This window comes from Balaenoptera musculus, chromosome 7 (genome assembly GCF_009873245.2).
Source record: "Balaenoptera musculus isolate JJ_BM4_2016_0621 chromosome 7, mBalMus1.pri.v3, whole genome shotgun sequence".
Taxonomy (NCBI): domain Eukaryota; kingdom Metazoa; phylum Chordata; class Mammalia; order Artiodactyla; family Balaenopteridae; genus Balaenoptera; species Balaenoptera musculus.
In genome coordinates this window covers 84,301,489-84,318,531 of record NC_045791.1, presented here as the reverse complement: position 1 = coordinate 84,318,531, position 17,043 = coordinate 84,301,489, and positions in this window count along the sequence as shown.

Sequence of the window (17,043 nt, the reverse complement as noted above, 5' to 3'; positions counted from 1 at the left end):
TAAAGGGTGAGAGGGAGAGAGGTGTGGGATGAGGTCAGAGAGATGAGCAATAGCCAGATCATATAGAGTTCTGAATAAGGGTTATGATTTATTATAAGGACAGTAGGAAACCACAGGAAGGTTTTAAGTGATATGATTAACATGATTGCTAAGTGGTAATTCTCAGGCCTTCTGACTCCTGGACCTAAGGACTTCTTCTACATGAAGCAGGTGTCAGAGTTGGGACGAGAAGCTAAGCTCCAAGGCTCCGAGTTTCTGATAGAGTGAAGCCAGCTTCATAATGGTAGCTCAGCTATGAGGCCCTCCGATAATGCAGCAACATGACTCCAATGGCACCCCTTCCCCTACAACAGATGAAAAGACAGACTCATGGAGTCACTTCCAACCAAACAGGACTTTATCGTTCCATCTATAGATTGGGAATGATATAACCTTTTATTCAATAGTGAGGTGGAGGGGCAGAGACCTACAGGTCCTTGGGAGCAGGGAGCATGTGACCTTGGGCTGCTGAGAATCAGCTGTGGTTCAAATCAGTCTGAGTAATCTGGGCATCAGATCAGCAGTGCCTGTCCTATTCATTTAATAAGTGAAAATGATGCTATTGCCTTGTCTGGTGTAAGAGAACTGAGTGGTTGTGTTCAGTGACAAGAGAGGTGTCAGCATGGGTTCCACGTTGTTTTGAACATCATCCAGAAAAGTCACAGGCAAGATGGGTAAATGCAGCCTGATTAGTAAAGTGTTGTTTTGTTTTTGTTTGTTATTTTTGTGTGAAAGGATGATGGATTTTCCTACACGGGGTGCCTTTGCAAGGGATTCTGTGATCCTCAATAAATGGGTATGGGAATGCAAATGTAGGGGTCACTGTCCTGAAGAGGATTCAGGACTTATCCATAGGCTTGAAGTTTGGCTCTCCCTTTGCCTCCCAACTTCCGTTTTCTTAAGAGAGAACTGCAGCCTGGGGACACAGCTCCCCTTTTCCCTGGGATGCTTCCCTCCAGGAATTGTGGATCAGGCAGTCCTCAAGCCTTCAGTAACTCACGAACCTTGGGCCTTTGCACCACAAGTCCCCTGTGTGGACACCCCTTAATCCCCAGCCTATTCTCTCTTCTGGCTCTGCAGCTCTCAATTCAATAGTTTGCCTTGAGACCTGCAGAGACCGTTCCTATTCAGCTGACCACTAAGTGATATTTTGATGTTATTAATGTGTATTCATCTGCTCCCTTTCTTCTCCCAAAAGGAGTGAGGGAGACAAACATTTCAGAATAGAGATGAGGGGACTGATGGGGTGATCATGTAGGTTTGGGGGAAAGAGGAGAGGAAATTGAAAACATGGTGAGCTTGATGGAGCCAAGGAAGTGGAGAAGATGCCAAGGAAAGCTGGTAAACAACAGTGTTTGTGCATCGCAGAATCACACCTTCTCTGAGTCCACTGTTTCACCAGCCTGCCCCCATCAGCCCGGCGCCTCTTAGCAATTCCCCAGCTGTCAGCTCCCTACCTGCCCGGCTCTGTCTGCTCGGCTCAGAGCTGCTCCCCTGGGCCTCTCTCTGGCTTGTCAGTGGGCTGCGTCAGCATCACGCCACACTGTCTCCCGTTGGCCCGGTGATCAACGCCTGACGGGCCGGCCCTCTCTCCCCTCTCAGCTAGGGCCAATGGGAGTCAGGGGAAGGTTTTGGTTACAAATGAAAATAAAATAAATAAGTCATACTCCTGCACTCCAGAGTCTGGGAGAAACATCTTCATGGCCTCGTAAATCTTTCTTTTTAAATTTGTCCTTCTCCTTCCAGATGCCCCTCCCGATCCCCTGCGCACACTTGGCTGCCCCTCACAGTTCAGGGAATGCGAAATGAGAGGCTTGGGCTTAGGCTAGATGTCAGTAACCCCCCTCCCCCGCGAACCCCCAAAGGCATTTGTGCTGTGTGTGTGCGCGTGTGTGTGAAGAGAGGAACCAGCCAGCCAGAATCCAGGCCAGTGACAGCTTGTCCCCTACTCTTCTGACCTTTGCAACAAGACACCCAGCCCCCTCCCAAATCCCCCCTCACCTGGCTAAATTACCCCTAAAGCTCTTGGTTTCTTTATTTCTTTCCATTACAGGGGGTTCTGATAATTAAATGCAATACTCTATTTTAAGATGCCTAGGAGTTTTTCTAAATAGATATTAGACATTTTATTAAAGCTCGTTGAGTTTGAATGTTTTGCTTAAGACTTTGTCGTCTGTTTAAAGACACATCTTAAAACAGGGGATGCTATTAATCTCATACACCTGAATGTGAATAACAGTGCCCAAAAGTTGGGCCTCAGAGAGTCAGGAGAAAGAGCTAGAGGTCCTGAAGTCACCAGGTGGATGACGTGTGTGAGGGACCAAGGGGTGTATGCTGGAAAAAGCCTTACACCCCTTTGTGGTTTGCCTAGGGTTGCCCAGGTCATGTCATAAGGATGATTAGATGGGGTGGTGGTAGGAGGGAAGCGTGGTCACAGGGGCCAAAGGATTAGAAGGGAAGGAAAGCAAGAGGGTGGCTGCTTGGGCAACCAGTACTCAGTGCAGGGGAGGCTTTCCCACCCTCCCAGCCCCGCAAAGGATCAGCTTTGTCTTAAAAAGTCTTTTTACTTTAGACTAGGGTGGACAATCCTCCTTGACCACTGCTATCCTACACTCCTTCCCTTCTCTTACTTCAGTGCATTATCCATGAAGGGAGAGGAGGTGTGCCATCCATTAACTGTGGCCAGAGGGCTCAACTTGCCAGTGTCCTGAGCTGTTGAGGGGTCGAGGAGAGATTTGTACCTGATGTGTTATCTTATGGGGTTAAGGAGGAGGAAGAGACTGGGAAAGGGTTAGGTTTAAGGAAAAGTTGCCCAACTTCTGCCAAATGGGAACAATGGAGGCACCACAGGGCAATGGGGCTGCCCTCTGAGGGATGCCAAGATGGAGCCATGGCAGTTCAGGAGGGTAGACAGGCCAGATGTCTGCTTTCACATTGTTATCCAGGAAGATGTCAGTGTTCAGAGCCGTGTACAGTTCTATTTCTTTGAACGTTTTCTGTCTGCTTCCCCTGCACGGTTGCCATGCCGAGGTGGTGGTGAGATTTTTATAGACTATACTTTTGATGGGTAGAGTAGCTTCCACATTGGCTTGGGGCCAAGATGAACAGGTGCCATCACAGAGACTCTGGGTGCCATGTAGAGGTACATTTGCCACAAAGCTGGTGAAGCTTAAGGTTTAGAGTCCCTCGTTTGCATGAGCTCTGTCCATGGCGCTGAGGTTGGCCTGGGAATATTTACACCGGGGCACAGTCTGCCCTTGGGAGGACAGACAGAGGAAGAGGCCTAGGTCGGCCCTGTCTGAACAAGAAATTCCAGGGTGCCATATACATGGAGCAAGACCAGGAAGTGGGAGGCGTGGGCTTTGAGTACACATATGCATGTTTCTTTGACCCCGTAGACGCCTTGCCATGTGTAGAGGGACGGAAAGAGAGGAGGAGCAGAGTGTAGCCTGTAAAGTATGGATTCCCTCTAGCCTGGGTTAAGGGTGTTTCTGATAGTATCCCGATAAGGTGCCTAAGACTGGGAGTACATGTGTATACAGAGAGTAAAAATATTTCAGATGTGCAGAGCCAGAAGCTAGTCTGTGGAAAGTTCTTCCAAATCTTAAATCTCATATGTCTGAAAGAAACGATGAAGATTTCACCAGATTTGACAACCATCCTAACAGTTTCCATGACAATACCAGTAATGACTTCTGGAACTGAGGAAGCTTTTCTAAAATATCAATAATAAAAGGCAAATTTTGACCAACCATGCTAGAAGAAAGACTGAATTATCTTTCTATTTCCTCTAGAGGATAAGATATGACAAAATCATTGTCATGTGAAGAAGTCATCAAAGAGCAAGCAGCCAAAAATATAGAGGAAAAATTATTATAGAGCCATGTCAGGAAGTTAATTAATAAAAATCTTACTTTTTTTTTTCTATTTGTGATGTATGTGATATTTATCCACTAATTTTGTGTTTCGTGTTTTGTTTCTTCATTCTAAGTAAATAGGTTTTTTTGGTGCTTAGTTTTGAACTTGTAGCTTAGCACTGTTTTTTTTTCAGAGGGGCTTCTAAGTTTTATAAACTTCAGCCCCCATGAAACCTGTACCAGCCGCTGCCACCCTATTTTTTTCTGGGTAACAGTATTTAATGTCCTTCATGACTGTAGCTGGGAATAAAGGAAATTATTGTAACCACTTCATGTCCTCAGTAGACTGGGCCTTATAGGCTAAGCCCAAATTTAATAATGTTTGTGATGTTATAATGTTTATAACGTTTGGGATGTTTACCAAACTTGCAGTTTCATATGATCTTCAGTAAGCTACTGAACGTTTTGGATTTTGGATTCTTCATCTGTAAAGTGAGAGGGGCAGATAAAATGTTTTCTAGTTTTCTCTCCAGCACTAATGTTCTATGCTTTTCCCACTGAAAACTGAACTCAGCATTAGCAACTGGTATAAGCTGAGGACTGTCGGTATTAATTATAATCCACAGCAATAACTAGGTCCCCAGATAATGTCTTCCCTGAACAGCTTCCAATCGCACTTCTCCCCATATCCCACCTCTATAATGGTGTGGCTCACAATTTACACGACATATGTGCTTCTTCGAAGTCATATTTTTCTGATTCAGAGTATATAATGGATATGCTAGGGAGGCCTTTAAGAAAGAAAATCTATCATGAAGTTCTTATTGGCAAATGTAAGCAAATGTGACTTTATAAAAGGATTCTTCAAGTGGATTCCCTCCATGCCAAGATATTCACACCTCATATATAATTTCTTAAAATTCATATATTCAGATTAAGTTATATGAAGCCACATTAACAACGGCAAAAGTGACAAATAAGAGAGCCAATTTTGATCTTAGAATGGGGACAATGGAATAAGATGGAGAGATTTGAGGTCTGGAAGTTGAGTATATGGATAGAAAAGGACCCCCTTATCCCCAAATGTCTGGGTGACACCAAACTGAAAGACAGCTCTTGGAATGTGTCTCAGGTGCTACACTTACTCCTACTTTGACTATAATACCTTCTGGCACCAGAAATACGGCCAAGACAATTCCACGCATTCCTATAAATGGGTCTGTTTCTGCATATTGTGTATAAAATGTTCAAAACCTCTAAACATTCATATATGTCCCTAACCAGTGATGCAGCTAAGGGACTTATGCCCAAAGGAGTCTTGATCTCCAGCTCTAACAAAGACTGCTCTGATGCCTTGTGATTGTTCAACAGGCATCTCTCCCCTCTTTTACTATCCCTGGGAAACTGTTTCTATGCACTCCCCACCCCTACCCGCCCTTCAAATGCCCACTAGCTGGGTGCATATGTTATTCTGAGGCAATAAGGACTCTGAGTACACGTTTCTTAACTCATTCTGCTGTGTCACTGTCTCACCGGATCAATATTTGGCCGGGGAAGTGCTAACTCAAAGTGAAGGCTGCTTCCTCCGTCCTCTTGTAGAAGAGCCGTGTCTCCCTGGAGTGTGGCTAACACTTGTGCATTTACCACTTCTTTTTTCCTCCTGCTTCTGTCTTCCTTCATCAGCTGAGGCTGACCCTGGTTTTAAGGATGGATTTCAGGATGGAGGACTTAGATCTTTTTTTGTTTTTCTTTCATTCCCGTGCAAAGTTTTACTTTAAAACAAGGAAATCATCTGTTTATCTTAGCCCAGGCAGTCCTGGAGAGTTTAAGCACGGGGATATGGAGAAAACTTCCTGGGTTCCAATATTTCCTATCTGTGTGTCCTCAGGCAAGTCACTTAACCTCTTTAAGTCATAATTTCACAGTTTGGAAAATGGGGATTAAAAACGTAGCTTCTTGAGGAGCTGTGAGATTAGGTGACCTGATGCCCGTCAAGTTCCTGGCATGGCTCTGACAGGTGAACAGTAAACGCTCCAGTAAACGCTCAATGAGTGTTAGCTAGCATTTATTGCTTCCCATGTTTCCTCTACATTCTGTACTCCCGTGGGTAGGGGGTTTGTTTTTGTGAACTGAGTTTCTGCAAGAGAGACGAGAGGTTGGCTTAGATCTATATTTTTAGCCTTTTGGCCTTGTACTGTGGCCTTTCCCCCCTTTATCTTTCTTGCTTTCTTTTTCCTAAAGCCTAAAATATTTATTTATTTATTTTTATTTTTATTTTTTTAACATCTTTATTGGAGTATAATTGCTTTACAATGGTATGTTAGTTTCTGCTTTATAACATAGTGAATCAGCTATACGTATACATATATCCCCCTATCTCCTCCCTCTTGCATCCTTTCTTGCCTGCCTTAGCTCACATACACATCTCACACACACATTCACCTTGACTGGGAGTTTCTCAGTGGTCAGTAGCAAGCGCCTTTGTCTCTCATCCCCAACTCCTGACTGAGGACACAATTTAGAGCATATGTCCAATAAATGTCTTTCAAGTGATTTCCCTTCTATAGTCTCATCAGGTTCTTGTCTTGTTATTTTTATTAGAGTCCTACATTCTGAACATTTGCTTGTTTTGGCAATGGAGTCTATGTTTGTAAGATATTCTTATAAGACTGTGTCCTAAAATATTTCCCAAAGTACGTATGACCGGCAGGGACACTAACCCAACGAGAAATATCAGGAGAAAAGATGTCTGTGGTTGTCTGCCTCTCCTCTCCTGCTTTGTGAGGAGTGGACACTTGTGAAGAATTGTCTGGTGGAGAGAAAAATGACAATTTGAGACCTGCAGAGGAATGTTAAGGGGCCTGTGCTTTCTTTGTACGTTTAGCCTTTCCTGCACAGAGATCGTCTAGGGAAGATCCTATCCAACATCCCTACCTGGTCCCCTTCACCTTGAAACTCTTCCCCTCCCTCTTCTCAAGTCATTCTCCTCTAACCTTATAGTATTTGTGAGTAAGTATTTGTGTGGCCACCACGATTAGCTACCAAACTTTGCCACATTGTTTTCTACTTCTCCCCTTTTTAAGGATGTCCAATAGCGTGATGCCTCCTCCCCCTGTCCTTCCCAACAGGATTCTCCCCCTAAAAAGCATTATTTTTCACTGGCCTCTCCACAAAGAAGGGTCATAGTAAATTCAGTCATCTTAAGCTAATTCCTAGAATTGAGAAGTTGGGAGACACTGATCTAGGGTAGTAATTGTTTTTTAAAATGTAAATAAATATTTTATTTTAAAATATTTTTAGATTTACAGAAAAATTGCAAAGATAGTACAGAGAGTTCCTATATAACTCTCATCCAGTTTCACCTGTTGCTAACGTCTTACATGATTATACTGATTCCAAATAAAGAACCAGCATTGGCACATTACTTTACTATTTTGTTTTTTTTTAATTTACTTATTTATTTATTTATTTTTGGCTGTGTTGGGTCTTCGTTTCTGTGCAAGGGCTTTCTCTAGTTGTGGTGAGTGGGGGCCACTCTTCATCGCGGTGCGCGGGCCTCTCACTATCGTGGCCTCTCTTGTTGGGAGCACAGGCTCCAGACGCGCAGGCTCAGCAGTTGTGGCTCACGGGCCCAGTTGCTCCGCGGCATGTGGGATCTTCCCAGACCAGGGCTCGAACCCGTGTCCGCTGCGTTGGCAGGCAGACTCTCAACCACTGCACCACCAGGGAAGCCCTACATTACTATTAATTACACTGCACACTTTCTGTAGAAAGTTTTTCCCATATTGTGTCATTCCTGTTCCAGAATCCCATCCAGGATACCACATATGTCTCTTTAGCCTCTGCTGCTTTGTGACAGTTTCTTGGACTTTTCTTGTATTTGGTGACCTTGACAGTTTTGAGGAGTACTGGTTGGATATTTTGTAGACTGTTACTCAGTTTTTTTTTTATAACAGCTTTATTGAGATATAGTTTACATACCATAGAATTTACCCAATAAAGTACATTTTTTAGTATATTCACAGGTATGTACAAACATCACTACAGTCAATTTTAGAATATTTTCATCACCTCAAAAAGAAATTCCATAGCCTTTAGCTATCACTTCTCCACAACCGCCGGCCCCTGCACAATGTCCCCATTCTCCCTAGCCCTAAGCAACCACTAATCTACTTTCTATCATTATAGATTTGCCTATTCTGGACATTTCATATAAATGGAATTATGTAGTATATGGTTTTCTGTGATTGGCTTTTTTCATTTAGCATAATGTTTTTAAGGTTCATCCATGTTGTAGGATGTATCAATACCTCATTCTTTTTTATGGCCAAATGCTGAGGTCAGGTGTTTGCAATTCGTTCTTACCCCAGAAGGCTAAAAATGGCTGGGGTACTTTCCTGCAATTGGGAAGGTACTTGCAGAGAGAACTAGATACGCTGCCTGTGCAATAAATGCCCACTGATCCCAAGTAGATGAACAATATAGTTTTATAGTTAATTTAAAGTAATGTAGGGAATTAAGAGCACCGCTTCTATAGTCAGACTGCCTGGGTTTGCTTCTTGGCGTTACCTTTTATTCACTGTCTGACTTTAGGTAAGTTACTTAACCTTCCTGTACTTCTGTAAAATGGGAATAATTGTTTTCACCTTAATAAATGTCAGCCATCAGGTAGGTTATACACATAGTGGGCTTTTGAGTTTTGGTAGATAGATAAATGGAATCGTCTAATGACAAACATGGAATATCAGTTTTCAAAGAAGGAATTAATAATGCATTCAATTATGATCAGTGTAGCTAAGTGTTTCTGGGGAGATTCAGAAAGCACTTAAGCGTTTTACAGGAACCCAGCATCATGCCTCTGAGAAGAAGAGGTGAGGGAGATGGATTGAATCCAACCTGGCCCAATGACATCCCCTGGAAGTTAATTTTGTAATGAACCCTTAAAATCTGCTTAGCTTACTTACCATTTTTCTCTTTTCTAAAATAAGAGTGCCAAATGTATGAAGAAAAAAAACCACTATTGTTTCGATGCTTTGTATACGAAGTTTTATTGTGTTACAAACACAACAGGTGTCACGGCATTCCCCAAGGGATTGGATAAGATGAGCCATAATGTCTCTCCATCTTGAGAGTTCGTGGTGCTTTGTATCAGCATCATCAGTACTTCTTCCTCCAAAGTCTCACTCATGGCGCTGCCAGGAAGCAGCCCCACAGAGCCACATCAGTGAAGCAAAGCTTACTCTTACTCCTTCTGTGGTCATTATAAATTCATCATTTCCAGCTGCTCCCAAACTCATTTCTACCTTTCTTCTTTGTGCTTTACAAATTGTGTTGCTTGGGGGTGGAAAGGGGATAACTTTAGTAGGGAAGCTATTGCCAAAAACATAAAATGAAAGAACCACTTTTCTTTGTTTCAATTCTGCTATCTCAGAGGATTTCTTTTATTTTATTTTTTTCCTGTTAAATTACATCTCCTAATTAGGTCATGCTACTGGAGGTGACCTACATTTCAGAAGCCAACAAGCAACAACAGAGAGGCAGGGAACTGAGTGAGAGAGAAAAAAGAATGACTTCAAAATGGCTTCAAATTCAGCTTTTGTCAAGTAATTTGCTTGTGACAGAAGTTTCCATAAACTTGATCTTCAGATGAGTGTTGGTTCAATGCAATATTTTGAAAACTTATCTAATGGGATACACTGTGCTCTTTTATTCATTAACCATACACATGTTTATTGAGCACGTGTGTGTGTGTGGGTGTATGAAATATACATATATACATATACACACATATTTACATATGTATGATGTGAGATATCTATAGTTATATCTATATCTATATATCTCTGTATGTATATATAATGTATATTTATGTATGTATCTCTATCTATGTGTATAATTATTGAGCATGGTTGAGGATGCAAAGAAATACAAGAAATGATGCCCGATCTCAAGGAGTTTGCGTGTTAGGACTTCAGTATATCTTTTAGAGGGACACAGTTCAACCCACAAGTGATCAGGAAAAGGGGTCATGAGGAAACAGAATTAGATTTTCATGTATGGTTAAGATTTGGATGGAGAAAGAATAACATTCTAGGTGGGGGAGGTGTGATTGCAAAAGAGGCCGAAAGAGGAGATGAGGAAGGTAAGATACTTTGAGTTTTATTCAGTAAAATCAAACACAAGTAGGTCAGTCTGAATGGAGAAGAGTTTTATGTAAGGGAAGTGGTGGAACTTTAATTTGAAAAATTAGGTTATGGATATATTGTGAAAGGTCTTACAAAACGTTAAGAAGTTTGGACAATAATGAATCATTAAAGATTTTCTTTTTTCTTTCTTTCCTTCCTTCCTCCCTACCCCCCTTCCCTCCCTCCCTTCCTTCCTTCCTTCCTTCCTCTTTCTTTTTCTCAGAAGCCCGTAACTGTATTTATTTCTTTTTAGTAATTGAGGAATAACTTACATATATAAAAGTGCACAAACCTCAACAAATTTTTACTTAACACACATATGCACACATATACAACCATGTAAATACCTCCTGGATTACACTATAGGACAATTCCAGCTTTCCGGAAGGTGCCCTTTGTGCATCTATCCAAGCAATACCCTCCCCCAGAAGCAGCCACTATTATCATGTCTATCACCATAGAGTATTCTGCTCTTAAATTTCACATAAATGGAATCATACTGCATGTATTCTTTTATGACTAGTTCCTTTTTCTCATTGTTTCCTGTGAGATTTATCCCTGTTATGTGTAGCAGTAGTTGGTTCTTTTTATTGCTGTATACTAATCCATTATATGAGTATATCACATTTTATTTATACTTTGTACTATTGATGGAAACACTTAAAATTTTTAATGTATGGCATGACTCAATGAAAAGAACTGTTTGTGGCACGTGTTGTTGGATAGATGAATGAAAAAACTGCAGGTAGATTGAATGGGTAGAGGAAGATTTCTAAAACTTTAGGGTACACCAGTAGCATGTGGGGAAAGCTTGTTAAAAATTCCATCCCCCTGACATATATACACTACCAAATGTAAAATAGATAGCTAGTGGGAAGCAGCCGCATAGCACAGGGAGATCAGCTCCGTGCTTTGTGACCACCTAGAGGGGTGGGATAGGGAAAGTGGGAGGGAGACGCAAGAGGGAGGGGATATAGGGATATATGTATACGTATAGCTGATTCACTTTGTTATACAGCAGAAACTAACACAACACTGTAAAGCAATTATACTCCAATAAAGATGTTAAAAAAAAAATTCTGACCCTTGAGAGGGTCAAAGCCCAGATATTCTGAGATACAAGTCTGGGGGCTAGGATTTTGCATTTTTAATAAGATTCCTTGGTAATTTTGGAGGTGATCTTTGGGCCACCCTTTGAGAAACACTGAGGAAGAGTTTGGAATTTAGGAGACAGGAATTGAACAGTCAAAAATTTTCTCACTGATGTGTGCTAATGATCACCTGAACTAGGATGTTGGCCCTGGGAGTGAAAAGGAAGGGATGGTTGTGAGATGGGAAAGACAGAGGGAAGACTCTATAGGCATTGTTGACAGACTGGCAGTGAGGAGGGAGGGAGAGAGAGAGAGAGATGAGTCTCAAACGACTCTGTGGTGTCACGTCTGGATGACTGAAGAAAAGGTGACATCGTTTACAGAGATAGGAAAATCATACTAAACAACTGATTTTATGGAGGTGATAGGTTCAGGGCAGTCCTGTGGTTTGAGAAAATGATGTAGACCCATGACAGCATCTGGATGGTGATTGAGGAGGCTGTGTTGAGGGTCGCTATTATTTTCTGATCAGATCACTGTTATCTTATTGAGCTTAATGTCACTCAAGGTCCTAAAACTTCAAATATGAGAGGTCCTCAAAGTTCTTCTGATCTTCTCTCTGCTGCTAACCAAACCCACCCAGAAACGAGGCTAGGTATAACTTTGCTCAAAGTTTCCAGGTGGACCCATTGCCTCTTCTGATATTGTTAGAGATGGTTCTGAGTAGCCCTCTAGCTCAAAGATTGAAACACCTGTTCAAATGTAAGTAAAGTATATCTGGCTGTTCTTGGACAGCCTTGCTTTTGCCTTCAGTTATTTCTTAGAAGCACTGGTTGTGCACATTCCTTCATATACAGGGTTGAGAGCCCCCTTCTACCAGTCTTTTCTTCTTCTCAAGGATATATGAAACCAGTTCCATTAGTCTTTCTGCATAGAGCCAATTTCCCAAACCTTTAATCAATTTTCGTGCCTCTCACCTGGAAACATGTGATTACATGCTTGACTAAGAGAAGCATTCGTTTTCTCCATACTGCGTTGGGATTGCTGGAAATTGCTGGAAGAGTGTGATCTACAGGTTGTGTTCCCTAAAAAACGTGCATGTAAAATCACCCTTTGGGGGGTGAAATTGAATTGTACTTTCCCTTTTGCTCAAATTATAATCTCAGCAATGCTTTCACTTATTTCTCATTGACCTCTCTGAATTCTAACACTTTAGTTGTAAAGTATGTTCCTCTTTCTAAATTGTCAGCAACTACAACAATTTTTCCCCTGCAAAACATGATAAAATACATATTAAATTTTCTCTTTATCATGATTTAACAATTATCACTTCCTCAAAAACTGTATTTATCTAATTGGAAGTTTTTAAAGTCTCTTTAAGTCAAGGAATGGTAAAATACCAGAATGTCAAAAACTCTGTCAGGAGCTTGGGTAGCAGATAGAGGCCACTAATTCAAAACAAAAGGATATTGAAAGTGATCCAACTTCTCCTTAGCTCAGAGAAGTGTATGCCCACCCCACATCTTGTGGAAGGCAGAACTCCATCAATCCTCTTGGTAGAGCTGGGCAAGGATTATACATGGAGATGGGAAGGGAGGGCACAGCAAGCAAGGCTGACCTTCCCATTCAGAGAGTCACTTACATTTGTGAATGTTCCAAGCAATATATATGCATCCTTTATCCTGCTCCTTTGAGTATTTGAAGAAAGATAAAGGCAATTTCAGTTGGTAAAGTATTTGCAGCCCAGAGAGGTTAAATGATTAGCTGAAGATGACAATGTAAGTAAGTGATAGGGCTAGAAGAACTAAAGATTACATATCTAGCGTGTTCTTGCCAGAAACCAGAGGGTTATGATCATGGTGAATGACGTCAGGCTTGATAAAGATGTTTCTCACGGGGGCAGCATGGGTACATACCCAGAGAGGCAGGAAAATCCTGTCTTCCCTCATAGTCATCAGCCTTTCTTGCCTCCACCTGGAGAAAGCAATCCATACCCATTTCCCAGGAAGGTAGGATAATTTACGCAGGATTTAAAGAGACAGCAGAGCCAGAGTCGGGAATGATGTTCGGTTCTCCCACCTGTTCGTGCTGATTGACAGGGTTTTGTCGATCACCTCTTCTGGGTGTCCATGTTTATATTGATGCTTGCCCCCCCCCCTCAGTTTCAGCACTGGGCTTTGTTTCCCCATTTGTGAGCTTCCCTATCTTGCTTACAGGGGAGGTTCTGGACTCTGAAAAGAGCAGTAGCGTGGGTGAGAAAGGCAGAGCTCCATGTTCCCCTAATGGAATCATGCCAGGATGCATTAGCTTTGGTATATTTCTTGAGGAAAGTTCAGACCAAATGAAAAGGCTCCTTTTCTTAATTCTGGCAGCAGAACTGTAATATTGCTTTTACAACATCCTCTCAAATCTGAATAATGCTCAGAGGCAGTCTGCAGAATGTACTCTTTCCCAACCAGGTTGTTTTCTCAAAAGCCAACACCATCTCTTCTAGGGAGTGAGGATGTCCACACATTTGGCAAGTAGTTCATCTAACTAGAACCACAGACATACCCTCTGAGGAATTCCTGGCTCTATGTGACTGAGTTACGGCAAAGCTGAATAAACACTCAGGGATATTTGGCTCAGAAAGGCCATGGGCTTTCCCCTTCTTTTAGGGTGAAAATGTCTTGTTTACCACAACAGTATGAGAAGATGAGGGCTTTTCTTGTGATTGAGAGTTCTTATTCCCTTAAGTCTCCGAAAAATGCAAAGTGTTCTGCTCCGCTGCCGAGGGCATGGAGAGCGTAAGCCTTTGTAGCACTTGGGTCAGCTATGTTTGGAGGGGCACTTTCTTAGCTGTCTTCTTATTTTTACTTTTTAAGTAAGCTTTTCTGACTGTGTAAGCAGCCTACAGATGAATAAATAGAAGATTATCAGGACTCCAGAAGACTCCTCATTGCCCCTTCCTCTCACTGCCCTCCTCTCCCAAGGGTTGCCACTATCCTTGACCTCCAACACCATAGATTAGTTTTGCTTTTTAAAAAACCATACAGAAATGAAACAATACACTGTTCTTTGCATGTCTGGCTGCTTTTGCCCAGCATTATGGGTATGACATTCATTCATGTTGAAAAAATAGTAATAGCTCACGCACTGTAATTTCTGCTTAGTATTCCATGGTATGTATATAGCACAATTTGTCTGTTTCTCTGTTCATGGACATTTGGGTGATTTTAACATTGGATTTTAGCTGTCTGTTGATGTGCCTCTGCCTGTGCACAGACAGTGTACCTGGGGTGTCACATAAATGTCTGTGCGCATGTGTGACCTCATTCCCTGCAGAGATATAGCAGCCAGAGAGCATAGGTTCTGGGGCTTGGGCCTGATTTCAAATACTCAGATTTCAGATACACCCATTGTTTCATGAGTATACTTGAACTTATCAAATCAGTTATGCCAAGTTTGTGTTTGGAGAAAGTGGTTTCTGCAGATGTAAGACATGTAAATATACTTCTTACAAAAGTCTGTTCCTTCTACATGGATATTTTGATGCTTTGTGATTTTCAGCTATGCATTAAGTATGTGTATTTAGAAAAAGCTTAAATTGCATATAAAACCAATTCAAGTTATTTATATAGAATTTGAGCACAGCAAACTTTTACATGACTGATACAGAGAGCATTTTTACCCAGATTATACTTCTTGCCCATCTTAGTTGGGTCATCTTGCTGAAGTATATTCTCTTTATTACACATTATTCATTTTATAAAACTAAGCATTTGTTTACAAACGTGAAGTGAAATGTTTTTTGGAAAGAGCATGACTAGTTATAAAGTGTGTGGCTTTTGTTGTAAGTTTACCTAACATGAGATTTTTACTTTTCATATTTTCAGCCATTAGGGATGAAAAAAATGGTTCATCTTTCTTTTTAGTATATGTATGAACCAAATTATTAAGGTGGTTTTTACTAGATTAATGACTACCCTTCCTCAACCCTGCTTGACTTGTGAAAAATCCTCAATTATGTTAGCCAGTACCAATAAGTAAGGGTGATAAATTATCCTATATGCCAACTGGAAGATGAACATGGCTCTTCCCAGTATAAAATGAGGCAAGCAACAAAATTACCAAGAATACTTTCCCTCTAAAATTACAAGCACTTTTTAATGGATTCAAATATGTGAACAAATATTTGGAGAATAGTTGTGTGTATTTGTTTTGAGTAAAACATATTTACAAGAGTCACCAATGAATTACTAACACAATAATTAATTTACTATGCAGCTCCAGTTGGGAAAATGGCTTGAAATTGTAAAGATGTCTTGTAAAGAATGATTTAATGATTTAACAGAAAGTATTATCCCCTTTAAACTCGAATTTATGGAAAACGCTTCAGTGGTGTCTTCACGTGCCTAGCATGGTAATTTAGTGAGGAAAGAAGCACCATTAGAGGAGAGACCGACTCCTCCACTCCAGGAGGGGAAGGTGGAGGGAAATCTCCCTGCTTTACCAGTGCTCTTCCCCACTTTTCTTCAAGGAGCCCTTCTTGAGGCTCTCTCACCAGCCTGTCCTCCCCTATCTATCTTCACCTCCTATGGAGTAACTGGAGATGTGGCCGGAGGAGTGCAGACATATGTGCACATAACTTCCATCTGGGCCCAGGTGGAGTCGAGGGCAAAGGCCACTTAGGAGTGTGTATTTTCATTTGTGTCAGTGACCAGCTCTTGTGATAAAAATTCAAGCAGAAAAATCCCGATGACTTCCGTGTTCTTGGATTAGTCAAATAGTTGGCCATATACAGCCTGAGTTCCCTCCACTTCTGACTATGACCTTGGACAGTCACTTAGCCGGCCTAAATCTGGAAATGTGGATGACCACAACTCCCTTTGTTGCCTTGTGAAGCTCAAGCAAAATAATATCATTGGAAAGCTCTTTATAAGAGTAAAAAGAGTAAAGCATTATAATTTTTATTATACTTGAGTAAAAATGTAGATTTTTTTTTCCAGCCTGAATTGTACCAGCTCCTCTGGCTCACTCCCTTCAGGTCCTTTAATTAGTTTGTGGAGTATGGATTTAGCCTGTTGGTATTCTGATATTTTGCATGTTTTTGGAATGGTAAGGATCGTGGTGTTCTATGGATTATACAGAGTTCTTATCCAGGCACAGTGGAAAAGCGTCATGTATTTTTAAATAAACAATAACAAAAAATTTGCTATTTTAATGAGCCAACATATGGTCTTTAAGTGCCTGTTATGGACTCTGCTTTGTAAGATTTCTTTTTATTTTTTAGAAGCAACAAAAACATAAGGGAAAAGCTTCATGGTTTTGTTCCTATAAAGTGTAATAGGAATTTCACCTGGGCTCCAGCCAAAAGATGTAGTTAGGTAGAAATTAAGAGTAAAATAGCTAGTCTGTGTTTGATCTCGTTCAAGTTCTTCCCTCTGGTTTCAAAAAGCTGTGTGAAGGTGTAAGGAGAAGGACTTTGTAAGATTCATCACAGTGTTTTCTCCTAAGATTCCCTTGTGAGCCTTGTGATTTCCATGTGATTCCAGCTGATTCTCCCTAGAGGACCTGCCTAGCAATGATTCAAGGACTCGCACAAGCCTGGAAGTATCTCTATGCAGCTGGAAGCACATGCTTTCAGATTGGGGAGGAATGATTGAGGCCAGGAGGTGACTGTGGTTTGCTGGTCGCCCTCATGTCGAGTGGAGGGAGGGTGCCTCATACTGCTTACAAGGCTATATGGTGCTTCTTCCCAGGACCGGAGTGTGGCCAACTGCTTAACTATTCAGTTTGCTCGTTTTTAAAATGCAGCTGTAATATTATCCATGCTGACAGTTGTTCTGAACATTCAGTGAGATAATACTTATAAAGCAATTAGTGCAGTGT